This window comes from Phragmites australis, chromosome 15 (genome assembly GCF_958298935.1).
Source record: "Phragmites australis chromosome 15, lpPhrAust1.1, whole genome shotgun sequence".
In the NCBI taxonomy this organism is placed as follows: domain Eukaryota; kingdom Viridiplantae; phylum Streptophyta; class Magnoliopsida; order Poales; family Poaceae; genus Phragmites; species Phragmites australis.
Genome location: NC_084935.1, coordinates 13,236,504 through 13,252,528, shown reverse-complemented (window position 1 = coordinate 13,252,528; position 16,025 = coordinate 13,236,504).

Here is a 16,025-nt window from a genome sequence, read left to right as displayed (position 1 = left end):
GCAAAAAATTGAATTTTGGGTGTTACAAACCTACCCCCCTCAGGATGAATCTCGCCCCCGAGATTCAGGTTGATCTCCAAATAACTGCGGGAATTCTGCCTTCAGATCATCTTCTCGCTCCCAGGTTGCCTCATCTTCCGAGTGATGACTCCATTGAACTTTGCACATTCTAATAGCCTTTCTTCTCGTTGTTCGCTCTGCAGTGTCCAGAATTCTGATAGGATATTCTGCATAGGTCAGATCTTCTTTTGGGTCCACTTCTTCCAGGGGCAACTGTTCTTCTGGCATTCTTAAACATTTCTTTAATTGAGATACATGAAATACATCATGCACGTCAGCCAGTGTAGATGGCAGTTCCAGCTGATAGGCTACTTCTCCACGTCTAGCGATTATCCTGAATGGTCCAATGTACCTGGGTGCCAATTTTCCTTTAACCTTGAACCTGCGGAGACCTCTAATAGGTGAGACTTTCAAATACACCATATCCCCCACTTCAAAGGTCAATCCTCTCCGTCGATTATCCGCATAGATCTTTTGTCGGGACTGTGCGGCCTTCAAGTTTTCCCGTATGGCCTGAACCTGTTCTTCTGCTCTTCTAAGAATTTCTGGTCCAAACACCTGGTTTTCTCCAGTTTCGTTCCAATACAGCGGAGTTCTGCACTTTCTACCATACAAAGCTTCATATGGAGACATTTTGTGGCTGGCTTGGTAGCTGTTATTGTAAGAAAACTCTGCATATGGTAAGCTTTTATCCCAACTCTGCTTGTACTTCAAGGTGCAGGCTCTTAACATATCTTCCAGCACTTGGTTGGTCCTCTCTGTCTGTCCATCGGTTTGGGGGTGATATGCAGAATTGAAGTTCAGTTTAATGTCCAAGGATTTGTGTAGTTTCTGCCGGAAGCAAGAGGTAAATTGGGTACCTCTGTCCGACACAATCTATTTGGGTACCCCATGTAGACACACAATTCTTGACATATACAACTCGGCAAGTTTCGCACTTGAATATGTTGTCTTCACTGGGATAAAATGCGCAACCTTCGTTAAGCGATCCACCACTACCCAGATAGAATCGTAGCCTGCTTGAGTGCGGGGTAACCCGACGATGAAATCCATACCAATTTCTTCCCACTTCCACTCTGGAACTTTCAAGGGTTGCAATAATCCTGCTGGCCTTTGATGTTCTGCCTTTACTCTCTGACAGGTGTCGCACAAAGCCACATATTCTGCAACATCTCTCTTCATACCATACCACCAATAATACTCTTTCAGATCCTGATACATCTTAGTGCTCCTGGGGTGAATGGAATGTGCAGAATCGTGTGCTTCTCGCAAAATTAAATCCTTCAAAACTTTCTGGTTGGGTACACAAATCCTTTTCCCAAACCACACTGTTCCTTGATTATCTTCCGAGAAACCGGGTGCCTTATCTGTTTTTATGAGTTCTTTGATCTCCTTTATTTTCTCATCTTCCCATTGTCCTTTTCGGATGTTTTGTTCCAATTGTGACTTCATTTCTATTACTGTTGCATCCATGTCGGCCATAAAACCTAAATTTAATCTCTCAAATTTCTTGCATAATTCCGGTTGACTTCCTCGCAACATAGTCATATTGCTATATCCCTTCCTACTCAGGGCATCTGCCACAACGTTTGCTTTCCCAGGGTGATAATGTATTCCCACATCATAATCCTTGATTAGTTCCAACCATCTACGTTGCCGCAAATTAAGATCCAGTTGGGTGAAAATATATTTTAGGCTTTTATGATCCGTATATATTTCACATCGGTTGCCAATGAGGTAGTGCCTCCAAATCTTCAGGGCGTGAACTACTGCAGCTAATTCCAAATCGTGGGTCGGATAATTTTCCTCATGTTTTCTTAACTGCCTAGATGCATATGCTACCACATGACCTTCCTGCATAAGCACACATCCCAACCCTTGTCGAGATGCATCGCAATACACCGAGAACGACGTCTGGGTGTCTGGCATGATAAGAACTGGCGCGGTGGTCAACTTTTTCTTCAATTCGTTGAAACTGTCTTCTCGAGCGGCTGTCCATTTGAATTCTGCTCCTTTTCCTAGTAGTTCTGTCATTGGTTTCGCTATCTTGGAAAAACCTTCTATAAATCGGCGGTAATACCCTGCTAAACCCAAGAAACTGCGGATCTCCGAAACATTCTGCGTGGTTTTCCAGTTTAGTACATCCCTTACTTTGGACGGATCTACGGACAAACCTCCCGATGAAATAATATGACCAAGGAAGGGTACTTCCGTCAACCAGAACTCACACTTACTCAATTTGGCATAAAGTTGGTTCTCCCTGAGTTTCTGTAATACCATCCTTAAGTGTTCCTTGTGTTCTTCCTTGTCCTTGGAGAAGACCAGGATATCATCAATAAACATTACAACAAACTTGTCCAGAAACTCCATGAAGACTTTATTCATTAGGTACATGAAGTATGCTGGCGCATTTGTCAAGCCAAAAGAAATTACCGTAAACTCATAAAGGCCATATCGGGTGACGAACACGGTCTTTGGAATATCCGAAGCGCGAATTTTCAACTGGTGGTATCCGGACCGAAGATCAATCTTGGAGAAAATACACACCCCTTTCAACTGATCAAACAGACCATCAATGTGAGGCAGTGGGTATTTGTTCTTGATAGTTACTTCATTGAGAGCCCGATAGTCAATACACATCCTTTGCGTTCCATCTTTCTTGGGTACAAAGATGACTGGAGCTCCCCAGGGTGAAGAACTAGGGCGGATAAACCCTTTGTCTAACATCTCTTGGATTTGCTCCTTGAGCTCTGCCAACTGATTGGCATCCATTCTATATGGTCTCTTATATATAGGTGCAGTTCCTGGCACTAATTCAATCACAAATTCTATTTCACGATCTGGCGGCATACCTGGAAGATCATCGGGAAATACGTCCGGGAATTCGTTCACCACATTGATCTCTTCGATAGGAATACCCTTCATTTGATTTAGTGAGCCTCCCTCTGTCGAGGGTATAGCTGCTACAAACTCGACCTGCGTGCCTTCTTGTTTAGTCAGTTGAACTGCTCTTCTGGCGCAGTCTATGATTCCCTTATATTTCGCCAGCCAGTCCATTCCCAGTATGACATCAATCCCATTGGATTCCAGAACTATAAGGTTGGCTAAGAAATCTACCCCCCTTATATAAAGGCTTAGCTTTGAGCATATATACTTTGCCCTCATCTCTCCTCCAGGAGAGCTAATAATCATTTGCTGTTTCATATTTACAATTGGCAGATTATACTTTGCAACATATCTTGCAGTGATGAATGAATGTGATGCTCCTGAATCAAATAAAACTGATGCTGGGTTTGAGTTGACAAGGAACATACCAAGCACCACATCTTGCGTCCCTTGGACTTCTTCAGTAGTGACATGGTTGATTCGCCCACGCGCGTAATTCTGTTGAGCCCGGTTGGTTGGAGCTGGTGCTGGGTTCCCATTGCGGCCCGGAGCTTGATGTTGTCCCTGCTTTGGAGCATTCCCATTGCCATACTGCACGGGAGAGTTGCTGGGTTTCTTCCTTGGGCATTTATTGGCATAGTGCCCTACTTCACCACAGACGAAACATGCCTTTCTGGTGGAAGGTGCCTGATCACCAAACTTCTGTTGAGGCGTCGGGGGTTGGGTCTGACGAGGGGCTGGGAATTTTGAGCACTGAGCTTGCATCTGTAGCTTGTTCTGGTTCTGGTGCTGGTTCTGTTGGCGGAACATGGGTCCTTGTTGAGGTGGGTTATAGCGGGGTCGGGAGTGACTGCCTGAGCCTTGGCCTTGAGAAGACATCTTTCTCTTATGCTCCATCTGGCGGCGTTTGTGTTCCACCACCAGGGCTTTATTTACCATAGCCTGGAAGCTTGCGAAATCTTGGGGAAGCAATGCATATTGGATACCATCATTCAGGCCCTCTAGGAAGTGTTCCTGCTTTTTCTCATCTGTATCGACATCCTCGGGGGCATACCTTGATAGTTGTGTGAACTTTGCCACATACTCACTTACAGACATAGCTCCCTGCTTAAGCTCATGAAATTCCTTCTTTTTGAGTTTCATTGCCCCAGCTGGTATATGGTGAGTGCGGAAACTGGTCTGAAACTCCGCCCATGTGATGGTTTGTGCGTCTTCATGGGCATTGACGTATGCGTCCCACCAATCTACCGCGGGCCCGGAAAGTTGGTGTGAAGCAAACAAGACCTTTTCCCTGTCGTTGCACTGAGCTATTCGGAGCTTCTTCTCCGTGGCGTTCAACCAGTCATCAGCATCCTTTGGTTCCATAGCCTGTGAGAATACTGGGGGCTTGGTTCTCATAAACTCTCCCAACTTATTCTGCGGCGGAGGAGGAGGGGCTTGCATGCGCACGGGGGCCTGCTGCATATTTGCCATAGTTTGAGCTAGTCCTTGAAGGATTTGCGTTTGCATGGCCATCATTTGCTCCATGTTGAATTGAGGTGGTGGAGGAGGAGGAGGTAGTTGCTGGTTGTTGTTGACTTCGTTGTTGTCGGCGCGGGGGTTTCTCCTGGTGTTCACCATCTACTGGTTGCCAAGGTATGAGCGGGGAACGGAGGAGAAAGCCAAGACTACAAGATAAGGCTGAGACAGGAAGAACAAGAGCAAAAAGACTCCAACTATTATTATAAGATAACTGATGCAATGTGGAGAAAGAGCATCCACCTTACATCGACAATCACAAAAAGATCCAACTCATAACATGATCACAAAACAGACACGATGACACCAGGACTAGACAACACAAACGGTCTAGACGACTTATTAAACTAGCTTCAGGTACTCTCCTAAGCATGCGACCCGACAGATGGTTTGGCAGTTGACTGGTCGCCGTCCTCCGAAGACTCCTGTCACGTCCCAAATTCCATAATCACATAATTAAGCATAATTATGCTTCTTAAGCATTATGTTTAATTTTGTGTAATTTTGTTTTATAACTCTAGCGCAATTCGTTTCTTGTCAATCGGATGAGAGAATCGAATTCGGGAGCGAAAAGAATGAATTTCGCAGTCAAAGCGGACTCTTTCCTTACCATGTGGGACCCACCAGCTGGCCGGCCCCACACCTCACTCTCTCTCCCTCACTCGGCTGCCAACTCCACAGCAGCCCCACCTCACTCCCGTGCCTCTCCCGTGCAAGCAAGGGAGCCACCTCCCTCTCTCACTCTCTCAAGCCCCTCTCCCTTTCTCCCTCAAATCCGTGCTCTAGGAGCCGAATCAAGGTATGCATGTGGTACCATTGCGATCACAAGCTCACAAGCATTCCATTCCTCCAATTTGTTTGCTCATTCCCGAAGGATTTGAGCCGATTTGGATGTCTTTTGGTGATAGGGTTGAAAAGTGAAGAACGCCGGAATTCTTCGATTTCCCACCGTTTTCTTCATCACCCGGCGGCCACTAACCTTCACAAGTGTTGTGGGTAAGTCTCTTAGGCTCCCCATAGCAGGAATTCGTGATTCGATTGGTCGATTTTGCAAAAGAGTGAAATTCATGAGTTTTTGTGAGTTTAACCCTAAATTGAGGAATTGGATGAATTTGAGTTAGGAATGGAGTTTCTAAGTTGTTAAATGAGTTCTAGAACCCTTGAACTAGCTCAAACATGTTCCCTTTTGGTTTGGAGAAGATTGCAATTCGTTCCGGGCATTTTTCCCCTCAAAACAGCCCAGTTCTGGAGCTTCCCCGGAGTATCCGGCCTTCCCCGGAGTCTCCGGTGAGCTCCAGCCGAAAATAACAGAGAGGGTGCTGCCGGAGAGTCTCCCGGAGTCTCCGGTACCCCGGAGTATCCGGCCTTCACCGGAGTATCCGGGTGCACTGTTCATCAGTCTCTGCTGAAACTTGTAAAATTCATAATTAATTCATACGAACTCCAAAAATCATGAAACCAATTTTGTTGGTTTCATAATAAACTACTCTATCTATTAAAAATATCCCCAGCAATTTAATATCGAATTAAAATTTTGAGGCTAATTAATTAGGCTTAAGCTTCATTAATTCACCATTAATTCTTTACAGATCCAAAATGGATGAAACCAATTTTGCTAGTCTTCTTATGACTTGTTCTAGTTAGGAAAAATATTTTCCTACATTTTAAAGTACATTTTCATGATATTTCATCATTTGCACCTTGTGGCTTAGATTGTTGCATTTCATTTATGCTTATCATTGCACGCGTTATGTTTCTTAGAACGCGCTGATCCATCGATCCCGGAGACCGAGGTCGATCCCGAGGCGCCGCACCTTTGTGAACCAGTGCATCAAGGCAAGCAACCTATTATGTTTGCATATTGCACCCATTTAATCGAATTGAATGAAGTCTAAAATTGATAAATTATGCTTGTGTATGTTTGCATGTTTAGTGAGTTATTGTCGGGTATAAATGGGTAGATCCTATGTTGAATTGCATATCCTCTACCTTGATATGTTGTTTATCCATACCCTTGTTGCCTTGAATATGTTGTTGTCTAGATTACAAATTAATCGAAATGCTTAGCAATGCATAGGTCTTTCGGTAGAAGTCGAGCGGTGAATGGTTTCATCGTTCGCGAGCATAGGCATTATTTACTGTTGTTATGATCACAATGTTGGAGATTGGTTGGTGATGGTTGTATGAGTGGTGAGTATGAGACGAGATGTGGGCGGTGCTAGGATGGTGTTTTGTCCTGCCCGGATGTGGAGTTCCCCTGGGTAGGCCGGTAGAGGAAGACCGGACACCGTAGACCGCTTGCATCGTTTAAGGCCGATCGTCGGGGTAGTTGGCTTTAGCACTTACCTTACTCACCACATGCCGATCTAATGGTAAGGCGAGCCGAATACCTTCGCAGCTGTGGCTTTGTGGGCGTGGACATCGACGGTGTGAGCGGGCGGGCTTGTAAGCGGTACTAGTTTGCTCCGGGAGTAGTTCTAGTATCGCCGCGCCGAGCGATGCATGCCCCACACGGTTGGGGCTGGTTGGGAAAGGTTGACACGGGTACCCCCTTGTGTGCACTTTAGCGGGTGGCACAAGCCGTATGGTCCCCGAGTCGTGTGGGTCCAGGAGTATCCCCCTGCAGGGTGTATAAACAGTTCGAACTGCCGCGCTCTCGGTCATGAGCATGCTATTGTTTCATTTGCACCCGGTCGTAGAGTTTCGATTGTGGTTGTGGTTGGTTATGTGGGAGATGGGCGAGTTGGTTCTTGGTTACATATATACTCATGTTGGTTCTAGTTTTATGTTTATGTTGGTTACAGTTACCTTTATGTTCAGTTGGTATATGTAGGGTAGAATCATGTTGTTGGTTAAGTTAGTTGCTCACACATAGATGTTTAGATTGCTTACCGCTAATGTTTAACATAACCATATGGCTTTATCCTTGCTAATGGCTCAATGCATAATCCTTGGAGTCGAGCTATGTTTATGTGCTCTATATGGTTTAAGTCTTGCGAGTACCCTTCGTACTCATGCCTGCGTTTCAGGTGCTGCTGTTGAGGAAGAGGCGGTGTTTGGCTACTTTGTGCCTGCCGATCAGGGTGGCGGGCAGGAGTAGCACATTCTACTCCGAACTCGGTGTTCGGGTATGGAGCCTAAGGGCATGTGGCTCCATATCCTTTTGTTGTATAGCTTTTAGTCTTCCACTGCTTAGTTCTTTTGCTGGTTAGGAGTTGAGCAGATTTTAGTCTCCTCCTAATTCTCTTTTGCTGTAAATTATGATAACTTATTGCATGCTTAAGAACTTGTAATATAATGTTAATTACTCGCTCTTTCTTAAGCTTTGTTGTGATGTACATGTTGGAAAGGCATGTGTTCCGATCTTGGGCACAAAACACGTGCCGGGACTACCGGGATGATATTTTGGTTAATCATCGAGGTTGTGATTATGAATAATGATCCTCCTGGTGATTAATTAGAATATTATTTGGACGGTTCCTCACAGCGTGGTATCAGAGCTTGGTTTAATTAAGTAGCCTAAACACAATTAGAACGTTGTTTAGTAAGTGTGTCAAACCCACTAAGCAACCAACTAAAGTTTACTTATACATTTTCCTGTCAATATGTATGAATCTGCTATATTATGCCCCTAAGTATAACTGCTTGTGAGTTTCGATGTTTGTTGTGGAGAGAAGTGCACGGGAAAGAAACGGTATCTAGGATCGAGCATAGCGTCATTCTCATACTGCATTCATGCATGCATGATCTATATACATGTATTATGGGGGGGCTAGTAAATGATATCCGGCGAATGCTTTTAGGTTATGTTGGAATTTGACGTTTCCCTTTTTTGTTTTGTCGGTACAGTATGGTGAGAACTCGTCGTGAGTCGGATGATCCCGAGGGCTCGAATGAGAATAACCCTCCCCCGCCGCCAACAATGGCGGAAGTGCTCATGCAGATTGAGCAGAACCGCCAGACTAATCAGGCGCTTCTGGAGGCTCTCGTGCGCAACACGACTCCTCATGGAGGGGGTGGAGCCGGGCGCCGAGATGATTTCTCGGATTTCCTGAGGACTCAGCCGCCGGTTTTCTCGCGGGTTGAGGATCCTCTGGATGCCGACCACTGGCTCCGGACTATCGAGCAGAAACTTGCTCTCCTCAGATGCGAGGATCACGAGAAGACGCTCTTCGCCGCCCACCAACTTCAGGGCCCGGCGGGCGCATGGTGGTCCAACTACTTGGCCATGCACCCTGCCAACCACCAGGTGTCTTGGGCGGAGTTCCGCCAGGCATTCCGGGATTTCCACATTCCCAAGGGTCTTATGGAGATCAAGCGACGGGAATTCATGGACCTCAAGCAGGGAGGCCGATCGGTGATGGAATATGTGCAGGTGTTCAACCACCTTGCACAATATGCTCAAGATGAAGTGAGCACTGACGAGCGGAAACAATACCGCTTCATTAACGGTCTCAATTCAAAGATGCAAGACCGGTTGTCGGCGCACGAGTTCGCCGATTTCAACAAACTTGTGAGCACCTCGCTCACGGTGGAGTTCAAGCTCAAGAACCACCAGGAGGAGAAGAAGCGCAAGAGGGGTCCCTCGCCTTCTGTGGGCGGGAGCTTGCAGCGCGCCCGCACGGAGAGTCTACCTCCACCATCTCGCGTGCCGGCATCAAGTGCTCCTCGTCCGATGTGGCTCGTGCAACGCCCGTCGTTCTCAGCTCCACAGGGACAGCCTCCACGACCGACCGCTTCGCAAGTGAGCGTGACTGGTGGCCCTGGCGGCCCATGCTACAACTGCGGCCGTGTCGGCCACTACGCGCGGGATTGCCCCTACCCGAGGTCGGGAGCCGTGGTGACCGCTCCAAGGCCACCACCGGCTCAATCTGGACCACAGTCCTCTCAGGCGACCCACGTCCCCAAGCGTGGCCGAGCACGCCACACCACCGCTGAAGACGTTCACGAGAGTGACACCGTCCTGATGGGTACGTTGATTGTGCATTCACATTCTGTCATAGCTCCAGCAGTTGTTCTTTTCGATTCTGGAGCTTCTCACTGCTTCATAGCGGCAAGTTATACTCAGCGTCATGGGTTGACAGTCAGCACCACCCCTACGCCCTATCTTATAGATGCACCTGGAGCCAAGGTCCTTATTAAGCAATGCGTGTCCAACGCCTCGATAATCATCAATGAGATATCTTTTGGGGCAAATTTGCTAGTGATGAACTCGAAGGGAATAGATATTATATTGGGGATGAACTGGCTCACCAAGAATGAGGCAGTCTTAGGTTGTGCTCAGCGGACAGTTACTCTAAATGGTCCGTCCAACACTCGTATTCAATTGAAGCTTGAGGGTGACAAATCTTGTCTTTTTGCCTTGAAGGCTATCCCCACCGTAGACATGATGAGTATTCCTGTGGTATGGGAATTCCCGGATGTCTTTCCGGATGAGTTGCCAGGAATGCCGCCCGACCGAGCAGTCGAGTTTTCTATTGATCTCGTGCCCGGTGCAGCTCCAATCTCAAAGAGGTCGTATCGGATGCCACCTAATGAATTAGTGGAACTGAAGAAACAATTGAAGGAGTTGCTGGAGAAGGGGTTCATTCGTCCGAGCTCCTCGCCTTGGGGATGCTCGGCACTCTTTGTGAAGAAGAAGGATGGTACCCTACGGATGTGTGTTGATTACCGTCCGTTGAATGAGGTCACTATCAAGAACAAATATCCTCTCCCTAGGATTGATATTCTGTTTGATCAATTGACTGGAGCCCGGGTTTTCTCAAAGATTGACTTAAGACTGGGCTATCATCAAATCAAAGTCCGACCGGAGGATATTCCGAAGACGGCTTTCTCGACTCGCTATGGCTTATATGAATTCACCGTCATGTCCTTCGGATTGACGAATGCACCGGCATTTTTCATGTACTTGATGAACACGGTGTTCATGGAGGAATTGGATAAGTTTGTCGTGGTTTTCATCGACGACATTCTTATATACTCTAAGACTGATGCAGAACATGTTGAGCACCTCCGTATTGTCCTTGGCCGACTCAGAGATCATCAACTTTATGCCAAGTTCAGCAAATGTGAGTTTTGGCTTAGGAAGGTAGCTTTTCTGGGTCATGTTCTATCAGAAAACGGTGTTGCAGTCGACCCGAGCAAGGTGCAGGATGTGCTCAATTGGGTGCAGCCCAAGAATGTCACTGACATCCGGAGTTTTCTCGGACTTGCGGGCTATTACCGCCGGTTCATCGAGAACTTCTCCAAGATTGCCAAGCCAATGACTGAGTTGTTGAAGCAGGGCAACCAGTTCGAGTGGTCAAGTGAGTGTGAGTCCGCCTTTCAGACTTTGAAGAAGTTGCTCACGACCGCTCCAGTTCTCGCTCAGCCCGATATGAGCAAGAGTTTCGATGTTTATTGCGATGCTTCTCGCATGGGCCTCGGATGTGTCCTTATGCAAGAAGGTAGGGTTGTCGCTTATGCCTCACGACAGTTGAAGCGCCACGAGGAGAATTATCCGACACATGACTTAGAGCTTGCTGCTGTCGTGCACGCTCTGAAGATTTGGCGTCATTACTTGTTGGGAAACTTGTGCCGTATCTATACGGATCACAAGAGTTTGAAGTACATCTTCACTCAAGCAGATTTGAATATGAGGCAGCGAAGATGGCTCGAGCTGATTAAGGACTACGAGCTGGAAGTTCATTATCACCCCGGCAAGGCGAATGTGGTCGCCGATGCCTTGAGCCGGAAAGCTCATTGCCATTGTCTTAGGGTCGAGCCCGGAAATTCCACACTTTGTGATGAGTTCCGACGGCTTGGGCTCGAGATGGTCACGGATGGATTCATTGCCAACCTGGAGATCAAATCCACTCTTCTGGATGAGATCAAGGCAGCTCAGAAGGATGACAAAGGCATGGCTCGAATCCGAGAGAAGATGAAGATCGGTCAAGCCTTATGCTTTTCTGGAGATGAGCAGGGCATTCTATGGTTTGGGAACCGTCTCGTGGTTCCGAAGGTTGAGGCTTTGAGAAAGAAGATTCTTGATGAGGCTCATGATTCATTGCTCTCTATTCATCCGGGAAGCACAAAAATGTATCAAGACCTCAAGCCGAGATTTTGGTGGACTCGCATGAAGCGAGAGATCGCTCGATATGTAGCTGAGTGTGATGTCTGCCGAAGAGTGAAGGCCGAGCATCTCAGGCCAGCCGGTACACTTCAGCCTTTGCCCATTCCTTCCTGGAAGTGGGAGGAAATTGGAATGGATTTCATTACCGGCTTGCCGAAGACCTCGAATGGGTACGACTCTATATGGGTGATTGTGGACCGATTTACGAAGTCCGCTCATTTCTTGCCCGTCAAGACCACATTTTCGGCCAAGCAATATGCGGAGTTGTACCTCACCAGGATAGTTTGCCTTCATGGTATTCCGAAGAAGATTGTCTCCGATCGAGGCACGCAATTCACTTCTCATTTCTGGAGGAGCTTCCAAGAGGCTATGGAAACCGAGCTTTTTCACAGCACGGCATATCATCCTCAGACAGACGGTCAAACCGAGAGGGTGAACCAAATTCTAGAAGACATGCTCCGAGCGTGTGTTCTCACTTATGGGAAGAAGTGGGACATATGCCTGCCATTCGCAGAATTCTCCTACAATAACAGCTTCCAAGCTAGTATTGAGATGGCGCCGTTTGAGGCTCTTTATGGCCGGAGATGTCGAACGCCGCTAAATTGGTCCGAATCCGGCGAACGTGCTTATCTAGGTCCGGATTTGGTCAAGGAGGCGGAAGATCATGTTCTAAATATCCGCAAGAGTCTTCTCACGGCTCAATCCCGGCAAAAGAGCTATGCGGATCGTCGTCGCCGAGACCTCGAGTTCGCAATTGGAGATTATGTATACCTCAAGGTTTCACCGCTCAAGGGTGTTCGCCGATTCCAAGTTCGAGGCAAGTTAGCGCCTCGATACGTGGGACCATTCCAGATTGTTGCTCGTCGTGGAGAGGTGGCATATCAACTGGACTTACCTCCGTCTCTCTCCGCCGTGCACAATGTGTTCCATGTGTCACAATTGAAGAAATGTCTCCGAGTCCCAACGGAAGTTGTCGATGTTGCACCCCAAGAGTTGCAACCGGACTTGACATATTGTGAGCGGCCACTCCGTATCTTGGACGAAGCCGAACGCCAGACACGGCGAAGTTCCATCAAATTCATCAAAGTCCAATGGAGCAACCACTCGGAAGACGAGGCAACTTGGGAGCGTGAGGATAAGATCCGCTCCGAGTATCCCGAGCTCTTTGCAGGCTTGGAAAAGTCGTTGTAAATTTTGCACAGTTGGAACATTTCGCATGTATGTGTTCATCACCGTGTTAAATGGAAATGTTCATTGGATCCTACCTCTCACAGCGTGGTTCCTAGACTCATCGTGCTCTTCCCCGACTCGTACCGAATCTCGGGGCGAGATTCCTTTTAAGGGGGGGAGGTTTGTCACGTCCCAAATTCCATAATCACATAATTAAGCATAATTATGCTTCTTAAGCATTATGTTTAATTTTGTGTAATTTTGTTTTATAACTCTAGCGCAATTCGTTTCTTGTCAATCGGATGAGAGAATCGAATTCGGGAGCGAAAAGAATGAATTTCGCAGTCAAAGCGGACTCTTTCCTTACCATGTGGGACCCACCAGCTGGCCGGCCCCACACCTCACTCTCTCTCCCTCACTCGGCTGCCAACTCCACAGCAGCCCCACCTCACTCCCGTGCCTCTCCCGTGCAAGCAAGGGAGCCACCTCCCTCTCTCACTCTCTCAAGCCCCTCTCCCTTTCTCCCTCAAATCCGTGCTCTAGGAGCCGAATCAAGGTATGCATGTGGTACCATTGCGATCACAAGCTCACAAGCATTCCATTCCTCCAATTTGTTTGCTCATTCCCGAAGGATTTGAGCCGATTTGGATGTCTTTTGGTGATAGGGTTGAAAAGTGAAGAACGCCGGAATTCTTCGATTTCCCACCGTTTTCTTCATCACCCGGCGGCCACTAACCTTCACAAGTGTTGTGGGTAAGTCTCTTAGGCTCCCCATAGCAGGAATTCGTGATTCGATTGGTCGATTTTGCAAAAGAGTGAAATTCATGAGTTTTTGTGAGTTTAACCCTAAATTGAGGAATTGGATGAATTTGAGTTAGGAATGGAGTTTCTAAGTTGTTAAATGAGTTCTAGAACCCTTGAACTAGCTCAAACATGTTCCCTTTTGGTTTGGAGAAGATTGCAATTCGTTCCGGGCATTTTTCCCCTCAAAACAGCCCAGTTCTGGAGCTTCCCCGGAGTATCCGGCCTTCCCCGGAGTCTCCGGTGAGCTCCAGCCGAAAATAACAGAGAGGGTGCTGCCGGAGAGTCTCCCGGAGTCTCCGGTACCCCGGAGTATCCGGCCTTCACCGGAGTATCCGGGTGCACTGTTCATCAGTCTCTGCTGAAACTTGTAAAATTCATAATTAATTCATACGAACTCCAAAAATCATGAAACCAATTTTGTTGGTTTCATAATAAACTACTCTATCTATTAAAAATATCCCCAGCAATTTAATATCGAATTAAAATTTTGAGGCTAATTAATTAGGCTTAAGCTTCATTAATTCACCATTAATTCTTTACAGATCCAAAATGGATGAAACCAATTTTGCTAGTCTTCTTATGACTTGTTCTAGTTAGGAAAAATATTTTCCTACATTTTAAAGTACATTTTCATGATATTTCATCATTTGCACCTTGTGGCTTAGATTGTTGCATTTCATTTATGCTTATCATTGCACGCGTTATGTTTCTTAGAACGCGCTGATCCATCGATCCCGGAGACCGAGGTCGATCCCGAGGCGCCGCACCTTTGTGAACCAGTGCATCAAGGCAAGCAACCTATTATGTTTGCATATTGCACCCATTTAATCGAATTGAATGAAGTCTAAAATTGATAAATTATGCTTGTGTATGTTTGCATGTTTAGTGAGTTATTGTCGGGTATAAATGGGTAGATCCTATGTTGAATTGCATATCCTCTACCTTGATATGTTGTTTATCCATACCCTTGTTGCCTTGAATATGTTGTTGTCTAGATTACAAATTAATCGAAATGCTTAGCAATGCATAGGTCTTTCGGTAGAAGTCGAGCGGTGAATGGTTTCATCGTTCGCGAGCATAGGCATTATTTACTGTTGTTATGATCACAATGTTGGAGATTGGTTGGTGATGGTTGTATGAGTGGTGAGTATGAGACGAGATGTGGGCGGTGCTAGGATGGTGTTTTGTCCTGCCCGGATGTGGAGTTCCCCTGGGTAGGCCGGTAGAGGAAGACCGGACACCGTAGACCGCTTGCATCGTTTAAGGCCGATCGTCGGGGTAGTTGGCTTTAGCACTTACCTTACTCACCACATGCCGATCTAATGGTAAGGCGAGCCGAATACCTTCGCAGCTGTGGCTTTGTGGGCGTGGACATCGACGGTGTGAGCGGGCGGGCTTGTAAGCGGTACTAGTTTGCTCCGGGAGTAGTTCTAGTATCGCCGCGCCGAGCGATGCATGCCCCACACGGTTGGGGCTGGTTGGGAAAGGTTGACACGGGTACCCCCTTGTGTGCACTTTAGCGGGTGGCACAAGCCGTATGGTCCCCGAGTCGTGTGGGTCCAGGAGTATCCCCCTGCAGGGTGTATAAACAGTTCGAACTGCCGCGCTCTCGGTCATGAGCATGCTATTGTTTCATTTGCACCCGGTCGTAGAGTTTCGATTGTGGTTGTGGTTGGTTATGTGGGAGATGGGCGAGTTGGTTCTTGGTTACATATATACTCATGTTGGTTCTAGTTTTATGTTTATGTTGGTTACAGTTACCTTTATGTTCAGTTGGTATATGTAGGGTAGAATCATGTTGTTGGTTAAGTTAGTTGCTCACACATAGATGTTTAGATTGCTTACCGCTAATGTTTAACATAACCATATGGCTTTATCCTTGCTAATGGCTCAATGCATAATCCTTGGAGTCGAGCTATGTTTATGTGCTCTATATGGTTTAAGTCTTGCGAGTACCCTTCGTACTCATGCCTGCGTTTCAGGTGCTGCTGTTGAGGAAGAGGCGGTGTTTGGCTACTTTGTGCCTGCCGATCAGGGTGGCGGGCAGGAGTAGCACATTCTACTCCGAACTCGGTGTTCGGGTATGGAGCCTAAGGGCATGTGGCTCCATATCCTTTTGTTGTATAGCTTTTAGTCTTCCGCTGCTTAGTTCTTTTGCTGGTTAGGAGTTGAGCAGATTTTAGTCTCCTCCTAATTCTCTTTTGCTGTAAATTATGATAACTTATTGCATGCTTAAGAACTTGTAATATAATGTTAATTACTCGCTCTTTCTTAAGCTTTGTTGTGATGTACATGTTGGAAAGGCATGTGTTCCGATCTTGGGCACAAAACACGTGCCGGGACTACCGGGATGATATTTTGGTTAATCATCGAGGTTGTGATTATGAATAATGATCCTCCTGGTGATTAATTAGAATATTATTTGGACGGTTCCTCACAGGTGCTCGGGAACCAGAGGCTGCGGCCCCAAGCACCT